The sequence below is a fragment of the Acinonyx jubatus genome, chromosome A1 (genome assembly GCF_027475565.1).
Source record: "Acinonyx jubatus isolate Ajub_Pintada_27869175 chromosome A1, VMU_Ajub_asm_v1.0, whole genome shotgun sequence".
Taxonomy (NCBI): Eukaryota; Metazoa; Chordata; class Mammalia; order Carnivora; family Felidae; genus Acinonyx; species Acinonyx jubatus.
In genome coordinates, this window is record NC_069380.1 from 141967536 (window position 1) to 141989630 (window position 22095).

The window sequence follows — 22095 nt, forward strand, 5'->3', positions numbered from 1 at the left end:
GGCACCTTTTGGGATAAGTACTGGGTGTTGTATGAAAACCAATTTAACAACAAATTTCATATATTTTTAAAAAAGCTGTCATTCCAATTTCATTTAACATTGTACACACACACAAAAAATACAATGAAAAGGATCAGCGAATGATACAGAATAGTGAAAGCCTAAGTGAGAATAGTTCATATTTCCTTAACCACATAGCTAAGAATTTTATTATATCTTCATACAAAGAGGCTAACCTCAAAATCACACTGTACTCTTAAAGCCAAATAATAAAAGCACAAATAATCCAATTTAAAAATGGATAATGGGGGCACCTTGTGGCTTAGTCGGTTGAGCGTCTGACTTCAGCTCAGGTCATGATCTCGCAGTTCGTGAGTTCGAGCCTCACATTTGAGCCTGGAACCTGCTTCACATTCTGTGTCTACCTCTCTCTCTCTCTGCCCCTCCCCCACTCACACTCTGTCTCTCTCAAAAATAAAATAAACATTTAAAAAATCATAAAAATGGAAAATTATTTCAATAGACATCTCTCCAAGATTATATACATATGGCCAATAAGCCCATAAGAAGATGCTCAGCATCTTTAGTTTTTAGGAAATTGCAACTCAGAAGCCAATTAAATACTTATCCACTAGGATGGCTATAATTAAAAAGACAGACAATAACAAGTGTAGGCAAGAATGTGGAGAAAATGGAACCCTCAAACATTGCTGGTGGGATTGTGAAATAATACAGCTACTTTGGAAAACAGTTTGGCAGTTCTTTTAAAAGTGAAACAGAGGTCCATATGGCCTAGCAAATTTGCTAGATATTTGTTCAAGAGAACTGAAAAACATATGTCCATATAAAAACTTCTATACAAATGTTTATAGCAGCATTATTCATCACAGCCAAAGGTAAAAACAGCCCAAATATCCATTAACTGATGAATTGATAAACAAAATGTATATCCATGCAATGGAATATTACTCATTAAAAAAGTGAAGTGCCAATGCTTGCTAGATGGATGAAAAAGGATGTATTTTGAAAATATTAATGCTAAGTGAAAGAAGTCAGACACAAAAGGTCATATGTGTATGATTTCATCAATAGGAAATATCCAGAATAGAAAAATCTATAGAGACAGAAATTGGATTAATAGTTTCCAAGCACTGAGAGGAGGAGTCAAGAGTGACTACCAATGGGTAAGAATTTCTTCCTTCTGGAGAGATGTAAATGTCTTTTTTATTGCATAAACACCTTCTATCCCCCTGCAAAACCCAGAAAAGCAAAGACAGTAGTTACCAATTACCTTGCCACTCAAAGATACACTGTTAAGACTTTTATTTTACATTCTTCCAATTTTTTAAAGTCCTTTTCACTTTATGAAAATAGGGTTTTTTTTAATGTTTATTCATGTTTGAGAGAACAGAGTATGAGCGGGGAAGGGGCAGAGACAGAGGGAGACACAGAATCCGAAGCAGGCTCCAGGCTCTGAGCGGTCAGCACAGAGCCCAACCGCAGCGCTCAAACCCACGAGCTGTGAGATCATGACCTGAGCCAAAGTCGGATGCTCAACCTACTGAGCAACCCAGGTGCCCCTGAAAATAGTATTTTAAAATGTAAATATTTCTCTTTAGGCCACCACTAAGCTGTCATCTCGAACTTCCCTCTGTTACCATCTTGGGAGTTCCTTTTGCTTTTCTCATGATTATATTCCCTGCTTCCCAGTCTCCTGTCTTCCTGCTTGCTATAGTCTCTTGTTTTGAGGATGTGACAGGGTGCCATAGATAATAGTCTCAGCAGCCTGCTTGGCCCCTGAGACACACTGCAGCAGTCTGGGTTGGTGGTACTCAGCTGGTGACACGTTGTCATCTTGTCATCTTGTGATCTCCCTTTCCCATCATTGTGGAGATTCTATGTTTTTCTCCGGTCTCTTGGCTGGAGATTCTCTTGGCTTTCCAGTCTCCTTTATCTTTTTATTTTCCTTTAGTCTTCCCCTTGCTGAGTTTAATCTCTTCTTTTTGATATAGCACATCCTCCAGTAGATTCTGGAAAAAAGATGCATGGACGGTAAGTTTTTTGAGACCTTTAAAAATGCCTTTAGTCTATGCCCACATTTGATGAGAGTGTAGATAGGTTGAAAATTCCAGGTTTAGAATTCTAAAGGTGTTGCTTATTACCTTCTGGCTTCTAGTGCTAGCACATGGCAGGCCCTTCCAATCTGGAAAATCTTGTATTTCGGCCTTGGAAATTTTCTTGAATTATTTCATTGGCAATTTCCTCCCTCCGTTTTCTCTGTTTTCGCTTTCTGGAATTTTTGCTATTTGGCTTTTGGATCTGCTAGTTGAATTCTTGTTTGTCTCTTAGACAAATCCTCTTAATTTTCTATTTTCTTTGTTTTCTTGCTTTACTTTCTAAGGGCAAGAGTTCAACTCTATCTCCATTCCTTCTTCACTTTGCTATCACAATCTTAATTCCAGGAGGTCTTTTATTCACTGCATATTTCTTTGTGTAAGAGAGAAGAAGAAGCACATAATGTTCCATTCTTTTTTCATGTATATAGCATCTTTTCTTAGCTCTCTGATATATTGCCTATAATTGGTTTCTTTTTCTAAAAGTGTTCTTTGTCTTTCCTCCAAGTTGCTTTTTCTTTGTTTGCATCTCTTTCTTCCAAAGTGGAGGCTTTCCTCAGATGTCTGGTATTCTTTAACTACCCATGATTAAGGGTTGGGGGATAAAAGGCTGTTTGAAAGCTGTGAATATGTAGGTTGGGCTTGATAGTCCTAAGCTTTACTGTAGGGTGAGTAAGCCATTTGTTGGGAAAGACCCACCTTTGCACTAGCCAAATAAACCAGAGTTGTCTTTCCTATATCCTTCCAAGAGGGCAAAGGACTGAGTGTCATCATTCTGGGACTGAGAGAAAAAAAGGGCTGGAAATGTCTACATTCAGCATTCAGAAAATAGTCACTGAATCCTCCTGTTTTAAGTGTTCACTGTGCCTGTCAACCCATTAATAGCCCCAGTTCCAGAGACTTTGGGTTCGGTTCTTAGCTCTCCTCAGGACAGTTTAAGAGTATTCTTTCCTACATCTAGGAAGGAAGAGCTATTATGGCAGAAAAGCTGAGAAGAAGAATCAAATCTTAGTTTTGATATTTCTGAAGTCTAAACCCCCAGGACCCAGTTTATGTCATTATGCAGCAAAAACTAAAACTTGGAAATAGGACAAAAATGATGACTGTGTGACCGTTCTAGAAAGTCTGTGAAGGGTTATCTGACTCACTCAGGGAATGTCCCTTTGGTTGTGGACCAGACATTGTACAACCCTGGTAAGTTAAAGATTCACTTGTAGAAAAATGATAAGGTGTGATGATATATTTAAGGGCTGGGGAGGAGGCTGGAAAATAAAGAAGATAAACCTAACTCTTATGTGTAGGGCATTAGCTTTTTTAGTATCTTTTTAATAATCTTATTTCAGTATTCCATTTCTCACTAACTATATAATCTGTTTCTCAAAATTTCAAGCTTTTTGTCTTGCTGCCAGTTCCTTCATTAATGAGCTAAGAAAACCTTGGTTTGTATTAGCCCTCTATATGTAAGGGAAATAGGATTTTATTTTTTAAAGAATTCGAGAATGGTGCTTATACACCAAGAATGAAATATCCGTAAGACTAATGCTCAGTGATAATAAGTTGTCTTTCCTGAACTTTCTCCCCAGATTAAATGAAGGGTCCCCAGGCTGGGAGAAAGAAGAATCAGGGAAGCCAAAGAGCTTAGAAACTGGAAGGTGCTAAGAAGAGGTCTGAGCTACAGAATGTAAGTAATTTACTTTTTATACAGTGGATCATTTTGTACTTCTGTTGTGTATTATACTCAGTAATATAGCGTAAACATCTTCATAGGCCAACAAATGGCCTATATATGATATATATGGCCTAGAATATGATTCTTCATTGCTACATAGCATTCCACCCCATGAGATATTTTAATGGTTTAGAAAAACTCTGAACATTTCTCTTTCCAACTGGTAGGCAAACTCCATCGTAGTTATTTTAGTTATTAAGTCCTGAGTTAAAAGACCATCTCCTTATTGGAAAAAAACCTAGACTGGGTAGAATCCAACAAACAGTTTTAGTCAAGGATCTAGTGACCATAGTTGTCAAAGCCAAGTTAGCTTCTCTTGTAGAAAACTCTTTAATGAAGCTGGTCATGTTTAATTCTGGATGGCCATACTAGGGCAACACTTACTTGACACCATACAAGGAGAGCTCTAGGAATGGAAGACAGTGGATTCAGGGAGCCTCCCCAGTGCATGTCTTAAGTAATTGCAAAACCTAGCTTTCTGCCCACCCCTAGCCCTGTTTTCCTGCACAGCCGGTGATCGGGAGGCAGGGATGTGCCTGCTGATGACAGGCTGGTGCTGGGCTTCTCTCAGCCTATAAACAGAAAGTAATAAATGGGCCTGCTCGAAAAGGCGTGGGGAAGACTGCCGTGGACTTCCACAGCTGATGGAAGGATTCCTAATGTGGACAGAGATACTAGCGTCTAAAGGGCCCCGATCCCATGATGGAGTCTGCAATGGCCTCGGTATCCCCTGAAGTACACTTGTTAGTAGAAGTCTCAGAGTTGATCAGTTACCTTTTCCTGACATGCTAGTTTGAATCATTCCCTGTTTGGGGTGAGGGGGTTGGGGGCTTACTTTTACCATAAATCAAAATGCTTCCAATTGAGATCTATGTGGGATTGGGGATTTTGTTGTTAGTGTGTGTGCACGTGCCTGTAGCTTTGAAAAACACGGTGTGTTTGGATCAAACAGCAGCATTTGGATAACTATGGTTTGGTTAAAACAGATTTCTATTTGCTCTTGCTATTATGTACATTTTATTCTGAAAATCACAGACACTTAGAATCTATTCAACAGGGTCACAAGATAGTTTTTAAAAGCTCATTCCAGTGATAGAAACAAAATACAAATTCCTAGTTTCTTTAAGAGAAAAGAAAATGTCACCTTCTTCCCTCAAGTGTTGAGAGAAAAAAATAATATTTGCATTATAAATCCTGATACTAAATTACAGGCAAAAATGTGACCCATGGAAGTTATTTTATTGTTCTGTAGTGTTGTGTTATATTCAGGGTATATTATCTTCGTTAGTTGGAAAAGCAAAGTTAGAATCATATGCAGACTTTCTTGGTAATTCATTTAATTTCCTGTTTTCTGTTTTTTTTGGTGACTTCTGTAGAAGGACTATTTAAAAAGCTTCCCTTTGAGAATGGCCCAAGGAGCAAAGGAAACTTCTATTTTAATGCTTTATGAGTTGGAGAGAGGAATGCATCTCACAAAGCCTAAGCACTATTCCAAACAGTGACAAGACAAAGTTGAGCTGAGTGAGAGAACAAACTAGGGGCAAAGTCGTGGGTTGGGGAATGGAGGTTAGTGTTCATCTGCTTCATAAAAGAGAGTGATGATCTGTTTTCCACCTGTGAAATGGTAGAATGAGTGATTGAAGTCCAGTTGTCTTAACATCAGAAAAATAACATTGATTTCAGAAACTAATACATAATAATATATGTATATATGTATATGTATGTAACTTGTACACACCAAAAATAAGAATGATCATACCATTAATGGTTCTCAAAATTAAGATTGCTTTTTCCCCTGCTTGAAAAAGAAAACCTTAGCCAACTGAAGGAATAGACTTCAACACTCTGACCCTGCTGTCCAGCCCCCTTACCTTCCCCACACAGATCCTATAGACTAGAACAGTTGGCATTGGTCACAAAGGCAGTTGACATGAATAAAACAGCTTTATCCTGGATTCCAAGATACCTGTGCAATGCTTTCCCTGAAGACTCTGGGCTTTCCCAGCTATAGAAACCACCCCCTTTCCCTTACTTTTCTCCAGGAGGACAGAGGAATCCACAGACTGTCAAGAACATCAGGTCTCCACCCACAAAGTAGAAAGCCTTGGAGAGGTGACACTTCCAAGATCATATTGTTTAATGTGTTTGCTATACCTTGTGAGGGACAATGGTCTTAAATGTTTTTGAAGTACAAAAGCTGTTCATTCCAAGGGGACTACCATTTTGCTAAGAATAGGACAAAGAGGTCTATCCACCTTCATCCTTAACCTCCTCCCTGTCCCTAAAAAAGAACTGGATTAAAGGGCACATGTCAGAAAATCTGATCTGGAGAACATGTGATGAAGTTTTATCCTTCATGAAAAGAAAATGTTCTGTTTTTCCCATTATAAATGCCTTGGTTCCTGCCAAGCCTCTTTTTATCCCAAATGTCAGAATATCCTGGTATAACACAGCAGAGATAGGGCAGCACAAACACTGAGTTATAATTTAATTCAATGTATACTCATTGAGAACTGTTATACTAAGAATACCTTCCTCACATCTCTTCCCCTGTCACCAGTAGAATAGTTTTTGATACTAAGAATTTCATTTTTAAAGAAAATTCTCCCACTAAATAAGACCGTGATGTTTCCATCTGGACTTTGCCATGGGCACCCTGGGCTGGAAGTATAAAGTACAGTCTTTCTCATGTTCTGGGAAATTCTCGTGGCCCAGTACAGGTAGCACCACTTTGAGCATCTGGCCAGTATTAGGGACTATACAGAGGGGCCAGCATGGCCATTTGCTTCCCAAGGCCAGGTGGTCATGAGAGACCTAGCAGGCAGGGACTATCAGTGCCTACCATGAAATAGGCGGTCAGTAAATGTTGAGATCTGAAATCTCAAGATCGGAATGATCAATATGCACTTTATTGGCTATAAAAATAGACTCATCTCTTCTTGTACTGGCTCAGAGAAGTGTGGGTATTCATGTAGTAGAGGAGGTTGTTTAAGGCAAGCAAAGCTCTGTTCTTTTTCAAACATGCCTGTTTCAAACACACTGTTCTTTTTTTTTTTTTTTTTAATGGCTTCTATTTCTTCTTGCATTGCCTTAATCATTTGAACAGAAGGGCTCCTCTTTGAGGCTCTTTAAGATGGAACAGAATGCTACCTTTAGGTTCCCTGCTTTGCACAGACCCCCAGCCTTGTCTCCTACCCCTAAATCTATGTCTTTGTCCAAAACGCCCTTGGGCTCCCTCCACACCAGCTCACATGCATGGCACTGGTTTTTCTTTGTTTCCGGCACTCAAGAAGGGAATTATATATATTGTGGGAGGGGTCATATCTACAGCAGCTCAGATTCTCCTTATTGCAGGAAGTTCCTCCCATCTCCTTTACATCATGGAAAAAGTATTCTTTTAAGTTTAGAGATCTTGTCAGAATAATGTATGACCTTTAAGAAATGAATGCAACAAAATTAATACAGCTTAAAGTCTAACAGAATGAGTTTATATAGATCATATAAACTCTGTTTCTTCATTCTCAAATATAAAAGCTGTTGCTTCCCTCTCCCACCACCACCCGTTGGATATCATTATTTATGGGGAGAATTCTATTTCTTAGAATCATTATATTTTTGTCAGTAGAAGGGGAACTCAGATACCTTCAATGCCAGGGAGATACCACAGATAAGTGACTCTGACCAGGTGTAAACCACCAGGGAGGGATGCAGGCTGGAGTAAAATGAAGACCTCTCTCTCACACAAAGGAAAAAAAAGAAGAAGAGAGACTCACTTACATGTTGCTGTCATTAAAAGAAATGTCGCAAATTTTCTTGTCCCTAGCTTTCTTTTAACAACAAATTCTGAATAGCATCAGAATATATAGATAAGTTGGTCAGAGCCTGAACAGACATGCAGGCCTGGGCCTGATTTATGAGGAGGTTTGAGGACTGTTGTACAAGGGTGCAGCTCAGGGTTTCCCCACCTTAACCTAAGCAACCACAGAAAGCCTTGTGAATCACTTAGCAAGTCAGAATCTTGCACCTGTTTCACTCAGAGAGGACTCCAGAAGCCCTGACACCATCACTTCCCTGTCACAAGGGGCTGGGGACCAGATTTTCGCCTATGAAGCATCCTGAGAAATTCTTTTCACCCAGTAAACAAAGCCTGACTGAAACCCCTTCTGATATATAGACCCTGGCCGAGTAGTCTGTGTGACCTCGTGCAGGGCCAAGAATTGCTTTTGGTCACGCGGTGGCATTACATATGTCTTAAAGGGGTTTGATTATGCAAGAAAGGTGTGGTGTGGTGTGGTGGCAAGAACAGGCTTTTGGAACAAGATCGACCCACTTCTGAATGCCAGTGTTGATGAACAGTGCATCACTGTCCAGTCAACAACGCTTTCTGAATGTCCACTAAGTGGTGGGCACTGTTCTAGACCCCAAGGAGACAATGGTGAACAAAGCAGAAAAGTCCTTGCTTTGGGGAAGTTTACATTTAGCTGGGGGGAGACTGGTAATAAATAAAAAAATTAATTAAATGACATAGTAGGTTAGAAGGTGATGGGTGCTGAGGATAAAATCAAGTAGGGACCGTGAATGGAGAGTGCAATTTAGTGTGTTCAGGGAAGCTTCACTGAGCAGATGACCGTTGGGCAAAGACTTGAAGGGGGTGAAGGAGAGAGCTGTCAAAATGTGTGGGGAGTAGGGTTCCACGGGAAGGTCCTGAGGTCGCTTCAAGTAACAACAGGGAGGCCAGCACATCTGGATGGAATGGGGTGGGTGGGAGTGGTACGAAATAAGTGGCTAAAGGCGATGAGGGGTGATCAGGCCATTGCAAGTACTTACCGTGAGCGAACTGGGGAGGTGCTGTGGGGTATATTTTGAAGGATTTCCTGATGGATTGAATGAAGTCTCAGAGAAGAATAATAGTCAAGAGGGAGCCCAAGGTTTTTGGCTTGAGCAACTGGAAGAGTGGAGGTCCCATCAACTGAGACAGGAAGGATGTAGGAGGAACTGATGGCAGGGAAGGGCAGAATCAGAAGTTCACTTTTGGAATTGTTCGGCGAAGATGATGAATGAACTGTGGCATAGGAGTCTGAAGCACACAAGAGAGACCTAAACTGAGGATATAAATGTAGGATCATGTAAATGGCATTTAAAATTGTGGGAATCACTGATAGCACTGACGACTGATGGTAGATAGGGACGAGAAGAGGTTCTAGGACTGAGCCCTGGGACACATCGACACAGTAGCCCAGCTACTGTGGAGGATCTGGGTGGCTGTAGGGGTGATAGGGTTTGGACCAAGGCACTCATTTTTCCCAGCTGCTAGCAGTTAACAATCTACCCCCCACCTCCAGGAATTGCCCTCTGCTAAAGGAGGCTACCACACCCCAGGTTATACCTTCATCCCAGGGACAGCCTGGGTCCAATTACTGGTCAACTTAGGGGTTTAAAGCCCACCTAATATCTCATTTCAGAACTCTGAGGGGCCCTCCCAGCTCCAGAGCATTTGTGGTATCAATCAAAGCCATTGTTGTACCTGCTTCGCTGTTCAGCTTCTCCCTCGGCCTAACCCCACTGCCTTCAAGGCCTTGCAGGTGGTGTTTCCAGGAGCACCCCTGTATATAGATGTCTACCTCGGTTGATTTCTTAGGGGCTCTGTTCTAAAACAGTAGCTTTGGGCATAGTGCTTGCTTTTACAGTTTCCACATTTGTAACATGGCAATAATTATACCCACCTGGCAAGATCGTTGTAGGGAGAAGAGACTTTGTGTGTACAGTGCCTAGAACAATGCTTGATTAGTGGCAGGCACTCAAAACTTAAGTCTTGTCAGAATTAGATTTCACTATTCCACTTTCTCAAACTCTTAAGAAGATTAGGAAAGGTAGCATTACAGTGCTCAGGAGGTCTGTCTGTCCTTCCCCTGAACTCCCCAGACTACATTCAGATGCTTCTTTTGTGTGCTCTGGCAGCACCCTCCACTTCTCATATCATAATTATAGATGGCACTATTCTAGACTACAATTGCATATTTAATTTTTTCCCACCCCTCTTTCCCATAAGGTCTATATCTGTCTTGTTCATGATTGTGTATCTCCAGGGACTAGCACATTGTAGGCATTTCATAAATATTTATTGAATTGAATTGAATCGAATCGAATTGACATGTGGCAGAGTTTACAGAATAAGGCAAGACTCAGTTTGGCTCAGCTCTGGGAATTAGACTCAAGTAACCTTTATGAAGCCCAAAAAAGACTATCCATCTACCAATCTATCCATCTATCCATCTATCCATTTACTGAAGATTTAGAGAGCACCAATTTGTGCTAGGCACTAGAAACAGGTATCAAGATCTTACAGGCAAGCAGGGGATAGACAGTGGACAATAAACAACCATAAAATCTGCTGTTAAAAAATAAAGGGGGAGAGAGAAAGGCAGCAGGGACTCAGTTAGACAGAGTGATTGGAGACTTCTGAGAAGAGGAAATTTAAGATGACCTGAAAAAATGTGTAGACGCTAGATATGAGAAAGGTAGGAATATTTCAGGCTAAGAAAGATCCTGAAAAGGGGAGAGAAAACCAGTGTGAAGGAAGAAGAGGGAGGGAGGCAGAGGCTGAGTTGGTGGGAGGGGTGGGTTTGGGGAGGGCAGTCCGTGCAGAGCCTTTCTCACAGTGTAGTACACACTTTGAGACAATGAGAGAATTATTCTTGGTACTGTTGAAGAGAATGGATTATAGGAGAGCAAATGTGTGGGTAGGAGGGACTAGATCAAGTAAATCTCTTCCTGATACACTTTGAAAGGAACCATGATAGGACTACCTGACCGTGGAGGTGAGGGAAGGGAAAGACTCAAGGATGGCTTTTAGGTTTGGGGCTTGATTCTCTGAGTAGATGGTTATAGGAATAAGAGAGACTGAGGGAAGTAGGCAGGATTTTAGAGAGAACCAAGAGTTCCCTTTAGGAAATGTGTAATTCCCTTTTGGAAACTCGAGAGCCTGCCTCAGGACAGCCGGCTGCACTCCTTGCCCAGACTCTTCTGAGATCGCCTGAAGTTCTTGGGGCCCCCGGGAAGCCTGGGGAAAAGAAGGCCCACAGTGCTGGGGGTGAGTAACCACAGAGAGAACAAAGCATAAAGCAGTGCTTGTCTCCTGCAAAGATCAACACTCGATGTTCTTGGAAACTGAAGTGCAGGAGTTCAAATGTCTGCAGCCCCATTACCAGAAGGAGAGGTGTTCCCCAATCAGGAAAACTCACATCGAGCTCTCAGCACACTGCCCACGAATCCCTGAAGAAGGGTCCCCTCGTCTCACACGCCACAGGAATGGAAACCAGATCTGAAAGAGAGCACAGGCCTGCCAGTTGGGTGTCGTTCAGACATCTGCAGGCAATCAGGGGCCTCCTCATGCGTCTGGTCCTGCTCACGACTGGCTTTGTGCTAAGAAAAGCACATTTCTTCTGTGACCACCAGTCTGTCTAATCCACAAAGTGTGCTCTGGGACTCATTGGGCTTCTGGGGGTCGAGGATGGGCGAGGAGGGTGGCTGGGAGCCTCATCCCTTAGCTTGAGCCCCAGGGGATATGACAGCATCGAAGCCAACCACCAGTTCTTTTCAAGCAAGTGTCGGGAGTAACTCAAGTCCTAATGCCATTTGGCTGTGAGCACCACAGAAATCCTGTCACTGGTCAGCCTGGGTCACAGAGCCCCTGTTCCTCAACTCTGAGGCCTCTCTTTTAATTGCTGTGATTTGGCCAGTTCTCAGCACAGCCCAGTAGTGCACTCTTGATCCATCAGGGACATAGGAAATTTTCTCTTTAGTTACACTTTTCTGTGCCAATGAGATTATTTTAAGGTGCTACCCCCCACCCCCACCGCCATTTGCCCTCTGTGTTAAGGCTGTGCTCATTAGCCATGAGAGACTGAATATGCAAACGGACAGTGGCCAGACCATACCTAAAAAGAGAACCCTACTCACAACTTTCAGCAACCTGCCTAGGAAACCAATTCCCTTATGTATAGTAAACAGCCTGGAAGCCAGTCTGCTGTACATGAGGCTTGTGAGAAGCCAGGTTGCCATCTCTTGTGACAATCCAGAAAGCCAATCGATAACTTCTTTAACAGTCAGCCACAGATGGCCAGAGCTTGGTTAATAAATTCCAGATTCCCTAATCCTTGTCCCTGCTTTCAACTTAGGACTAGAGAAAGTCAAATATGCACCTTTAACCAATCATACAGGATGCCCCACTCCTAGTTAGCCAGCCTCCAGCTTCCCCATGCCACCGGCCTCCAAGCAGGTGCACCAGAAGCCTTCCCTTTCCTCCACTCTAAAGCTTTCCCACTCCTCTGCCTGCCTTTGAGTCTCTACTAAAACGTATGTGACAGCGGCTGACTCCGCTGCTTTAGTAATCTCTGATAATAGGCTTTGCTTTCTTCATTTGCTTGATCTTGATTTCTGCAGCCATTTATGAATTTTTTTCCTTTATGAGTTTCTGAAAAAATAATTTAATAGTACATTTGGACAACCATATTGAGTCCTAATGTAATAGGTCAGGTACAATTAATCTGCTATAACAGACCCCAAATACTATGGCCTAATTAAGACAGAAGTTCATTTCTCTCCCACATACCTGTCTGCAGCAGCGGGTGGTCGAGGCCTGGATAGTTAACTGTGTTCCTTGAAGCCACTCAGGGACCCAGATTCCTTTCTCCTTGTTGCTCTACTGTTCCTTGGTATGTGCAGAAAACAAACTGACTCAGTCTCACGCTGTCTGTGCTCTGGCTGTAGAAAGGAAGAAAAGCTTCCCTTTCAAGGATGTGGTCTGGAAGTTACACACTTCACTTTATGTTATAGTTGGTGAGAACTCAGCCTCATAGCCACACCTGGCTGTCAGGGAAGCTGGGAAAAGTAGTCTCTGCAGGTCTAACACCTGTGGAATGGGAGAAAGTAGATGTCAGAGGACAAATTGAAGCCTTGCCCACATCATGCTGGGTAAAAAGGGATACAGAGTACACATGGCTTTTGTCCTCAAAGGTTAACCAGTAATGGTTCATGTGTAGGGTAAAGACTAGATCTTCTAGCCAGGCATTTAAGAGCTACCACACTCTGGTTCTTTCCTCTTTCTCCAAAAAATTCCCTTCTCCCTTCCCTCCCATGTGTTCCTGCCAATGGAGTCATGCCACACGCTGCCATAATAACTACTTTTAATTCAAATTAATTCCTTTGAACATTTATTCTATCCAATTGTTCAAGAATTTTTAAACCACACCCCTGATTGCTGGTGATTGAGGGGGAGGGTGGCATAGCCCCCCACTGTTGGCAGAGAATTTCCCTACCCCACCCCCCAATTGTGCATACCGGACTCTGTTGTCATTAACTCTGTCTGCTCTGGTGCCCAACCATGAATTCAGTCAGGGAGAACGTCCATCTCTCCATCATCATATTCCCAGCACCTGGCTAGGCCCTGGTGCACAGAGTTTGTGTTGGACAAGCAGACTGGGTCATAGCCCTTACTTCTTAGGTCTTATCATCTGAGGAAAGCAACCCCCCCCTCCCCCCCAGAATGAAGACTCCCCTTCCCTGGCCCTACTATTCACCTGGCAGCAACTCATGAGAATCCAGACAGGCACACTGGGGAAATAACAGAGTTTTAAGCTCATATCATCATTGTGATGGTTAATTTGATGTGGCAGTATGTCTGGGCAAAGGGAGGCCCAGAGAGCTGGTGTATCTGTAAGGGTATTTCTGGAGGAGATTAGCTTTTAAATTGGTAGACAGAGTAAAGAAGATAGCCCTCATCAACATAAGTGGGCATCATCTAATTCATTGAGGGCTTTAATAGAACAAAAAACAGATAAAGACAAAGTTGCTTTCTCTGCTTGAACTAAGACATCCATCTCCTCCTGCCCTTGGACACTGATGCTCCTCGTTCTCAAGCATTTGGATTCATACTGAATTATACCCCTGGCTTTCTTGGTTCTCCAGCTTGAAGACAGTAGATCATGAGACTTCTTAGAGTCCATAATTGCATGAGCAAATTCCTATAATAAATCTCATCTCTGTCTCTATCTGTATATATATATATCTGTATCTATCTAATCTGTTGGTTCTATTTCTCTGGAGAACCCTGACTAATACAAACATAATCTTGGAGAAGCTGCTGGGGTGCCGATTCACACATTAAAGAACTTGGAATATTTCTCCCCTGTGTAAAGAGGGCAGTTTTCAGGCCCATATGGTCTGGCCACTGGCATGTGACTTTCATCTACTAGTCTGTTCCCTGGAACAGCATGTTCTATGGCTCGTTTTGATCTGGCACAGTCAGATCCCCTCCCCATAGACCCTGGCCATGAACTAGCAGCCATTCTAAGGACACAACGGGCTCTGCTTTCACCCCACCAACACAATGCCCAGCCAAGTCCTCTTAGACCTGCAATGTCCTCAGCAGTTTGAAATCTCCTCAAACCAGTGGAAGGTTTATTAGGTATATATTTACAGAAGAAGCTGAGTTAGCAGCTTTATGTGGCAGAAAGGTTAATAGGGAGGCTTTCTGGTGGTAGCATTCTGCCTCTTCTCTGTTGGTCTAAGCAGTTCAGCTCTGACCCCAACTTGCATGCTCTTCTCAGGTAAACAAAAGCCATGTATGACTTGCTTGAACAAGCCCCATAGTTTCAATATGAAGCAGCTCATCGAATGAGTCCTTCCAGCTCTCTCCCTGTAAAGATTTCTGGTAAATACAATTTTTTCCATCCTGTCCCATTTACAGGAATGTCCTGGCATTCCTTATGAATTGCTGCCATGCCCCTAACCTAAATCTCATCTCAAACAGCTCCGCCTCTACCGCGCAGCTACCCGGCTCCTTTATGTCTCCCGTTCCCAGCCCAGCCCCAAGCGAGACTGTGGTCGTCTGCCTCTCGGTTGCTGCCTTAGGATATTGATGGGAAACAGCATCAAATGACTGTGTTTCATGCCTCTTGGCCTCCAAAGAAGCAAATTAGGGTTTTAAATAAGATGAACTAGGCTTGAGTGGGAGTGGGAAGACCGCCAATTACCATCTCTTAACTCAAGGTTGCTAGCAAAAAGGCTTGAACTATTTCTACTTTTAAACAAAGTGAAAATTTGATGTTAATTCTGACCTAAAAATGTGGGTCTTGGAGGGGAGAGAGAGAAAGAAAGGAGATGCTTTCCTCCTCTGATTTCAACTGGGAGTTGTGTTAAATCCAGCCCTCCAAGGTGCTGGTGTGGGAGGGCTTTTTCTGATTTGCAATAGACTCCAAGCCACCGTGGGCACACCAAACCCAGGTGCACTCTGTTGCTTTCTGTAGCCACCAAAGCTACAGACTTTCCTGCTCCAACTTCCAGCAGCTTTCCCCAGTTTTACCCACCAAGACTCAAAAATTGCGGACAGAAGTTATTTTCCGGTTTCTTTACATTGAACTGATTACATTGTTCACGTTACAACACCTGCAAATACCTGAGAGAGTCCCAGTCTATTCCAATTTTCTCATCATTAGCATTTTTAGCTTCCCACATCTGCTAATAAGAACAGAGCTGTGGGTTGAGGTAATCCCTTCCAAAACTAAATTATTTTGTGTATGCAGTAACCATTCTGGGATTATGGCTGCACTCCACTGACATAACAGACGCATAAAGATGATGAATAGAAGTTGCAGGCTTTACAACCACAGAAGATAATTCTGGCTTATCCTTGTCTCCAAGCAAGCTGTACATTCTTTAATATCTGAATTTTAAAAGCAAGGACCAAGATGGTGGAGAATTTTTTAATGACTTAACGCATTTAGTATAAGTACCGCTCTATGAATCATTGTGCTGGTAGGAGCAGGAAGAAGGGGGAGGTGGATAAGAGAAAACAGTGGAGTAGGTGGCACAGAAAGAGGAACACGTGGGCTGTTCCAGACTGTTTCAGGCAAGCGCCTGAGATGGGGTACCTCCCTCTCAAACCACCCTGAATTTTCATCACAGTGAGTGATGAAACACCCCTCACCACCACACCCTCACCTCCCCACAGAGATTACAGACTTCCTCTGGGGTGGGGGGGTCTTCTGTCTTCTCGCTTGCCAGGAGCTCACGAAATAATATACCTTTCAACCCAAGTCCTGCAGGGGTAGGCACCTAGCAGAGGGAAGGCAGGAGTAGTGACTCATCTGTGATGAAATTTTCACAAGTCTAGAGTGATATGAGAAAAACAAGGATAATTATATACATATATATAATTATAATCATATGTATGTGGTGGTGTAAGATTACTAACTCATTTGGGGGGAAAGGCTGTTCATTATACAGAGATTATGCTTTTAGCACTCATTTGGGGTCAAAAAGTCCTATTATGAAAAATGTATGACAGAAGATGCTAGGATTTTTGTGTTTGGTTTTGATTAATCTGTCATTTGGCAAAATTAAAAGCTGACTATCCTGTGTATGTCTCCCACCCTCCCACTTCTTTTTAAAATTTTACCAATTTGGGAAATTATAGTTCTGAGAAACCACTGGCCCGGAGCTCCACGGCCAGCCTTGAGCCCCACCATGGGTACCAGCACCCAAATGCCCTCCCAGCTTGCTTGAAAGACATGATTGCCACTGCCTTCAAGGTCAGTGCATTGAGTGCAAAGCCAGGAGTCAGTGAATGTGGGATGTTGCCTAGTGCCCCTTACTGTCTTTGCTTTGTTCACTCCATGTGAATGAACCTTTTCTTTTGGGTCCTCTCCAACTCCTCAGGGTCTCCTCCCAAGCTGAAGACAGTATTAAAAAGTCAGAGAGGGGTGCCTGGGCAGCTCAGTCGGTTGAGTGTCCGACTTCAGCTCAGGTCATGATCTCATGGTTCCTGGGTTTGAGCCCCACGTCAGGCTCTGTGCTGATGGCTCAGAGCCTGGAGCCTGCTTCAGATTCTGTCTCTGGCTCTCTCTGCCCCTCCCCCACTTGTGCTCTGTCTGTCTCTAAAATAAATAAAGCTTAAAAAAATTTTTAAAGATAGATTTTCCTTTCTTTCACTCCCACACACCTGTGTTGCTCCAGCAGGCAGACCCGTGAACCTTGCATAAGGGGATGGGGGTGTTTGTGGATAATTATTAATAAATGACAACAGGCACCTCTCAGGAATCCCTCAGGATGTGGAGAGGTGACACAGCCTATTGTTGCTGTTTATATGAGTGAAGGTGTACTTCCCACACCAAAACTTGTGACATGTTTACAGACAAATAAATCCAACTCAAGCGGCACATCTGTCATCAGAGCTTTCCGCAGCTGTGCTATGATAGGGACGCAGTCCTCTCCTGCTTCTGTGCCACCCCCAGGAGAAGCTGAGTGTCTTGAGGCTCGGTGGCATTTGTGAATGGATGTCATTCCATTGGTGGGGGAGGGAACAGCACAGAGGGGACAGAGCCTAGCAGAGAATGAGTGACTTATGCAATGGGGATTTGGGTCTGATTTCTGGTTCTGTCACTTCCTGGCTTAGGGTTTAGGGGCTCCTTGATTCCAAACAAGTGAAGCCAAGCTCAAACAAGATTGAGATGCAGGGGTGTCTCATGAGATCCACGAGTGGGATGGCAGCTGAGCCTCAAGAAGGAGACTCATCAGAAGCCAACAAGAAAGAGCAGGTTCACTCTTGGCTTTTCCTCACTGCCTCCCTCTGCGCCTGGCTCAGCAGCTCCTGCCCATGAGGTGGGCAGGAGACCACTGCCTCACAGCCCCTGGGTTTACACATTGTAGGTCCAGACACTGGATTGTGACTGTCAGCCCCAAACCCAGTTTCCTGGGGGAGTCACCCCATTGGCTTAGCCCGGGATGGCTTTCCACTCCTGCTCCGGAAAGCAACAACATGGGGCCCACAGCGCTGCTGAGGCCCAGATGAGTTTGCTAGGAAGGCTGTGTCACTGTTAGCAGGGCAGAGATCTGAAGTGTGTCTAACACTGGCCAAGGATCAGCCTCGGAAGAGCCTGCATCCCTCTCTGTAAAATGGAGCTGTGGAAGTGGCCTATTTCCATATATTTCTGAAAAACAAACACCTTTTCATGGACTAAGAAAACACTCGGTAATATTAATTTAATGTCTCTTATGATAAATTCTTTTATTCTTATCCTTTGAAACGTTGGAAAATATAAGAATAGATAGGTCTGAGATCAGGCAAGAGTATGGCAAAGAGTGAGTGACTATTTCCAGATCCTAGGCATTGCCAAAAATAGTGACAGTCCAAAGCTACAGAAAATATTTTTAAATTATCTTTTTCTCATTATAGAAGAGCATATTCTTATTATAAAGCATCCAAATAATACAGGAATGTATTCAACAATAAGTAAAATATCCCCCATGATCCACTCTTGCCCCCAACCTGAAAAATCCCAGAACAACATCGCTACAGTTTAGTTAATCCTCCTAGGTGGTTTTTATGCATGTTCGCTTACGTGCATGGACTCCACACACACACACACACACACACACACACACACACACACACACACTCACACACTCACACGCACACACACACGCTCTGACTCAGGTTTGTTGCTTTTTCCTACAGGACAGAGTCCTGTGATACATATTCTTTTAAATGTGTTTTTAATTAACCTGTCCTGCATCAATATATATAGATCTAGTATCTATAACCGCTGTGAAGTATCCCTTTATAAGGCCATACCACAAAATATCTATTGTTAGATACTAACAGTGACCATCGAGATACGGCTAGAGAACACTGAAGCTAAAAGAAAGTTTATTCTTTTTTTTTAAAACCTTCTTTATCTCTCTCCTTAGAACATTCCAAAAGCCTTTGGAAAAGAGAAGTGGCAGGAAACCCAAATAGAGGCAAAGGTAAAAATAAATGCAGTCCCTCATCAGGTAGGTAGCTGAGCCATGGCAAGATGTCTGGCAGTGCTGGTGACCCTTATGGCACCTCAAGGGCTCAATGAATTCATGTTGAAAATATAAATGGCTGTAACTTTATCTTCAGATGTAAGAGCTCAGAATAGTATTGCGACATGTTTAAAGACATGGTTCAAATGACTAGCTGGAGGTTTCCACACAGATATCTTTATTCTGATATCCACAAATTCATCCTAAATGCATACTCTGAGTCATACAGGCTTTAAAGAAACACAATTTTGCACTTATGGCAAGATGGGGTTTCTCTCCACCTGCCATCTCATCCTGGAAATAGAGCACTTATTCAGTTTTCCTCTGGTGCCTTGTCCTTATCAAACCAAGATAACAGAAGAGGTCTTCGGTAAGACCTGTTAAAATGTCCGGTTTGTATTGCCAGTCAGCAAAAGGTCATCTGAAAAGTGCCCTGTCAGTGTCATTAATCAGGAGGAGAAGAGCCCAGGCTGGACCTCCTGAGTTTGAAACACTTGTATGGGAAAGTGCTTTTCTTTTTTTCCTGTTGATAACTCCTAAGCCTTTTTGATTTTTGGCCAGATGCTTGTCAACAAGAGATAAGTGTGTGGGGGATCTTAGAAGGAGGATGGGCAATTATGGGGGCAGAATTGAGGCATACGCTGGAACTGCCTGTCTAGCCTATGCTTAGCACACGTGCCTCTCCTTCCTCCTCAGAAGGACAGACAACCACCCAGGTGGTCATGGAACCAAGTCAGTGTGTTCAGAGGCAGACACATTTCTGATGACCTGTATGAGGGGGGATCGAGTAAGGAATTGTCTGCTTTCCATTAAACACAACCACGATGACTGATGTCTGATGATAGGTGAAGGACTGCGCCAATTCTGGGGTGCCAGAATGAAGGAGATGCCATCCTTGGCCTCCAGGAGCTTACAGTCAAGGGGCCCAGATGTAATACAGACGGAATGACCTAAATAAGTTATAACTAAATACCAGGAGAGAAAAAGAAACAAGTAAAAGAGGCTTATAGTGAGCCTGCCACTTTGTAATACGCTTTCACATCGATATGCTTATTTAGTGGAGTTGACGTAGGAGTACCGTTAGTGGTATGGGACTCTCACTCCCAGCCGGCCAAGCTCTTCTACATTCAGGCTGTATTCACTGTTCCACAACATTAACCTAACTGTGGCTTCCTTCCAGTTCCCCCCTCTGAGTCAAGTTTTAAACCCCACCTATTTTATTTTTTTTTCTTCATCTTGACTGATGCTACGCACCCAAGACCATCTTTGGGTGTTAGGTCAAATTAAAGTCTCTATAGACCAAGTCAGATAAAAGGATGGATAAGGATTATCCCATGAGGGCAGAGAAGATTTCTCTCTTACCTGATGAAAAGAACTTGCAAATGGAGTCTTTTCGCCATGCTAACCTCACATGGCAGCGTCACATGTTGCTCCCAGTGAGTAGGGATGGTCAGTGGTAGGTGTGCTTAAACTCTTCAGTCCAATCATGCCCACCTCCTTCCTAGCTAACTTGGTCACTTCATACCTTTGCTGGAGTCTTTTTTAGGTTTAAGTAGCCCTGGGCTGTCTACATCCTTCAGATCCCCCTCAGAAACAGTTTGATGGGACTCAGGTTATAGTACTGCCCTGCCTCATGGCCATGGGACTGTAGCCCTGGATAAAGTGACACGTTGTGACTAAAATGACCCTTTCCATGTCCCCAGCTGTGCCTGGCACCACAACCTGTGTTTCAGTCCTGGCCTTGAAGCTCCTTTGGAAACCTTTTACAAAGGCGCTTCCTTTCACAACGAATAATTCCGGATTTCAGGGTTGTCCTCACAAGAACTCAGCTTCCACTTCTTGATGTGTCATAGGCTCCAATTTTCATTATTTTTTTAAACACTTTTTTCCAGATTTTGAAAAAATTTTCTGGGGGAACCGCTCCCAGAGTCCTCTGAAAACATTAGCTCCTTGGCCTTCTTTCCCCATAAAGCCTAGTCTAGGCTGTCAGATGCATGGACTTCATGGAAACTTTCTGGAGTTACCTCTAATCCTCTGATCTCGGAAGAAGAGGGATCCAGTAAGCAATTTCACAATGCCACAATGCCACCAGGGAGGCTGCAGACCTTGACTAAAGAAAGGTGCCTTCGGGAGAAGCAGAGAAGAGCCCCTAGAAGCCCCTACACTGTGGCCATTCCTCTTGTAGCCCTCTGTGTACTCCTACCTACCCTCATCATTCACCACCTCTCCAGCCCATTGGAGAGGGGAAGATGTCTGTGGCCCCACATTTCTGAGGTTCCATTCATGATCCATGCCCCACTGCATGCTACAGGTTATTGAATCTTAGAGCTCCATGGAAATCTTAAACTTGAAAAATCACTTTTGGCCAGTTGGCATCCATTTTATGTCTTGGGGTTACAACACCTCAATTTTCTTTATGAAACTGTTTCCCCCACAGTGTGTGGCTTGGTTAAAAATGTGTCAGTACGCCCTTATCTGCCTTCCCCGAGGGGTGGGCAGTGATCTGAGTGAAGCTAGTTAGACTGAATATTAACAAGTGAAATAAGGAAGAGGGAGGCTGTCAGAACTCAGGCATTCGAAAAGGACCCCACCACCACTGCCTGACAAGGCCACTGATTAAATCTTGCCAACTAGCCCCTGAAGCTGTCCTGGTTCCTGTCCTTTTTCAATCCTAGTTCTCTAGTCTTTGCTTCAATTCTGTAAGCTATTAGATAGCCCCATAATAGATTTTCCTTTACTTTTTCCTTCCTTTCCTTCCCTCCCTCACTTCCTTCCTTCCTTCCTTCCTTCCTTCCTTCCTTCCTTCCTTCCTTCCTTCCTTCTCTCTCTCTCCCTCCCTCCCCCCTTCCTTTCTGTCCTTTCTTCTTTGTTTTTGCTTAAGTTTGCTAAAATCAATTTTTGTTGCTTACAACCACAGCAACTTGGCAAAGGATTTATCTGACTCCACTGCTTTATTTCATGAAGAAACTGAGGACCAGGGCAAGTCTTGCCAGAAGTCACACAGCAGAAGAGAACAGAGCTAGACAGAGAGCTCACGTCCCCTTGGTCCCTCTCCAGGCTCTTCAGACTCCCCAGGCTGCCTGTGTGTCTTTGGTAACTGAGGCAGCATGCCGGACACAGGACCCCTTCCCCTCTGTGACTGGGTGATGGTGGCCCCATAGCTCTGGAAACTTCTCTGCACCTCAGGTGCTAAAAGCTAAGAAGAATCTTTAGTGTCTCTGATATAATCCATTGTCTTCTTGATGTTTTGGGGGCGTGAGTTGCTAAATGCCTACTAAGAAAATAGCTCTACCCCAGATCTGGGGCTGAGGGGAGGCTTGAGAGGGTTATAGTATAAAGGAAAACACTATTTCAGCACCCAGAGACACACCCTCTGGGTGTGTGGCCCTCACCCTCTGCCCAATG

At 43.4% G+C, this 22095-nt stretch overlaps 1 long non-coding RNA gene across 1 annotated transcript; it reads right to left on the reverse strand.

Moving 5' to 3' along the window:
- Positions 1 to 254: 254 nt before the first annotated feature.
- On the reverse strand, positions 255 to 12712 carry LOC113593654 (uncharacterized). The gene is made up of 3 exons (XR_003413936.2): positions 12455 to 12712; positions 11085 to 11164; positions 255 to 2030 (listed from the first exon to the last, which is right to left on the reverse strand). It is a non-coding gene; the product is annotated as an uncharacterized LOC113593654 (long non-coding RNA).
- Between the last annotated feature and the right edge of the window lie 9383 nt (positions 12713 to 22095).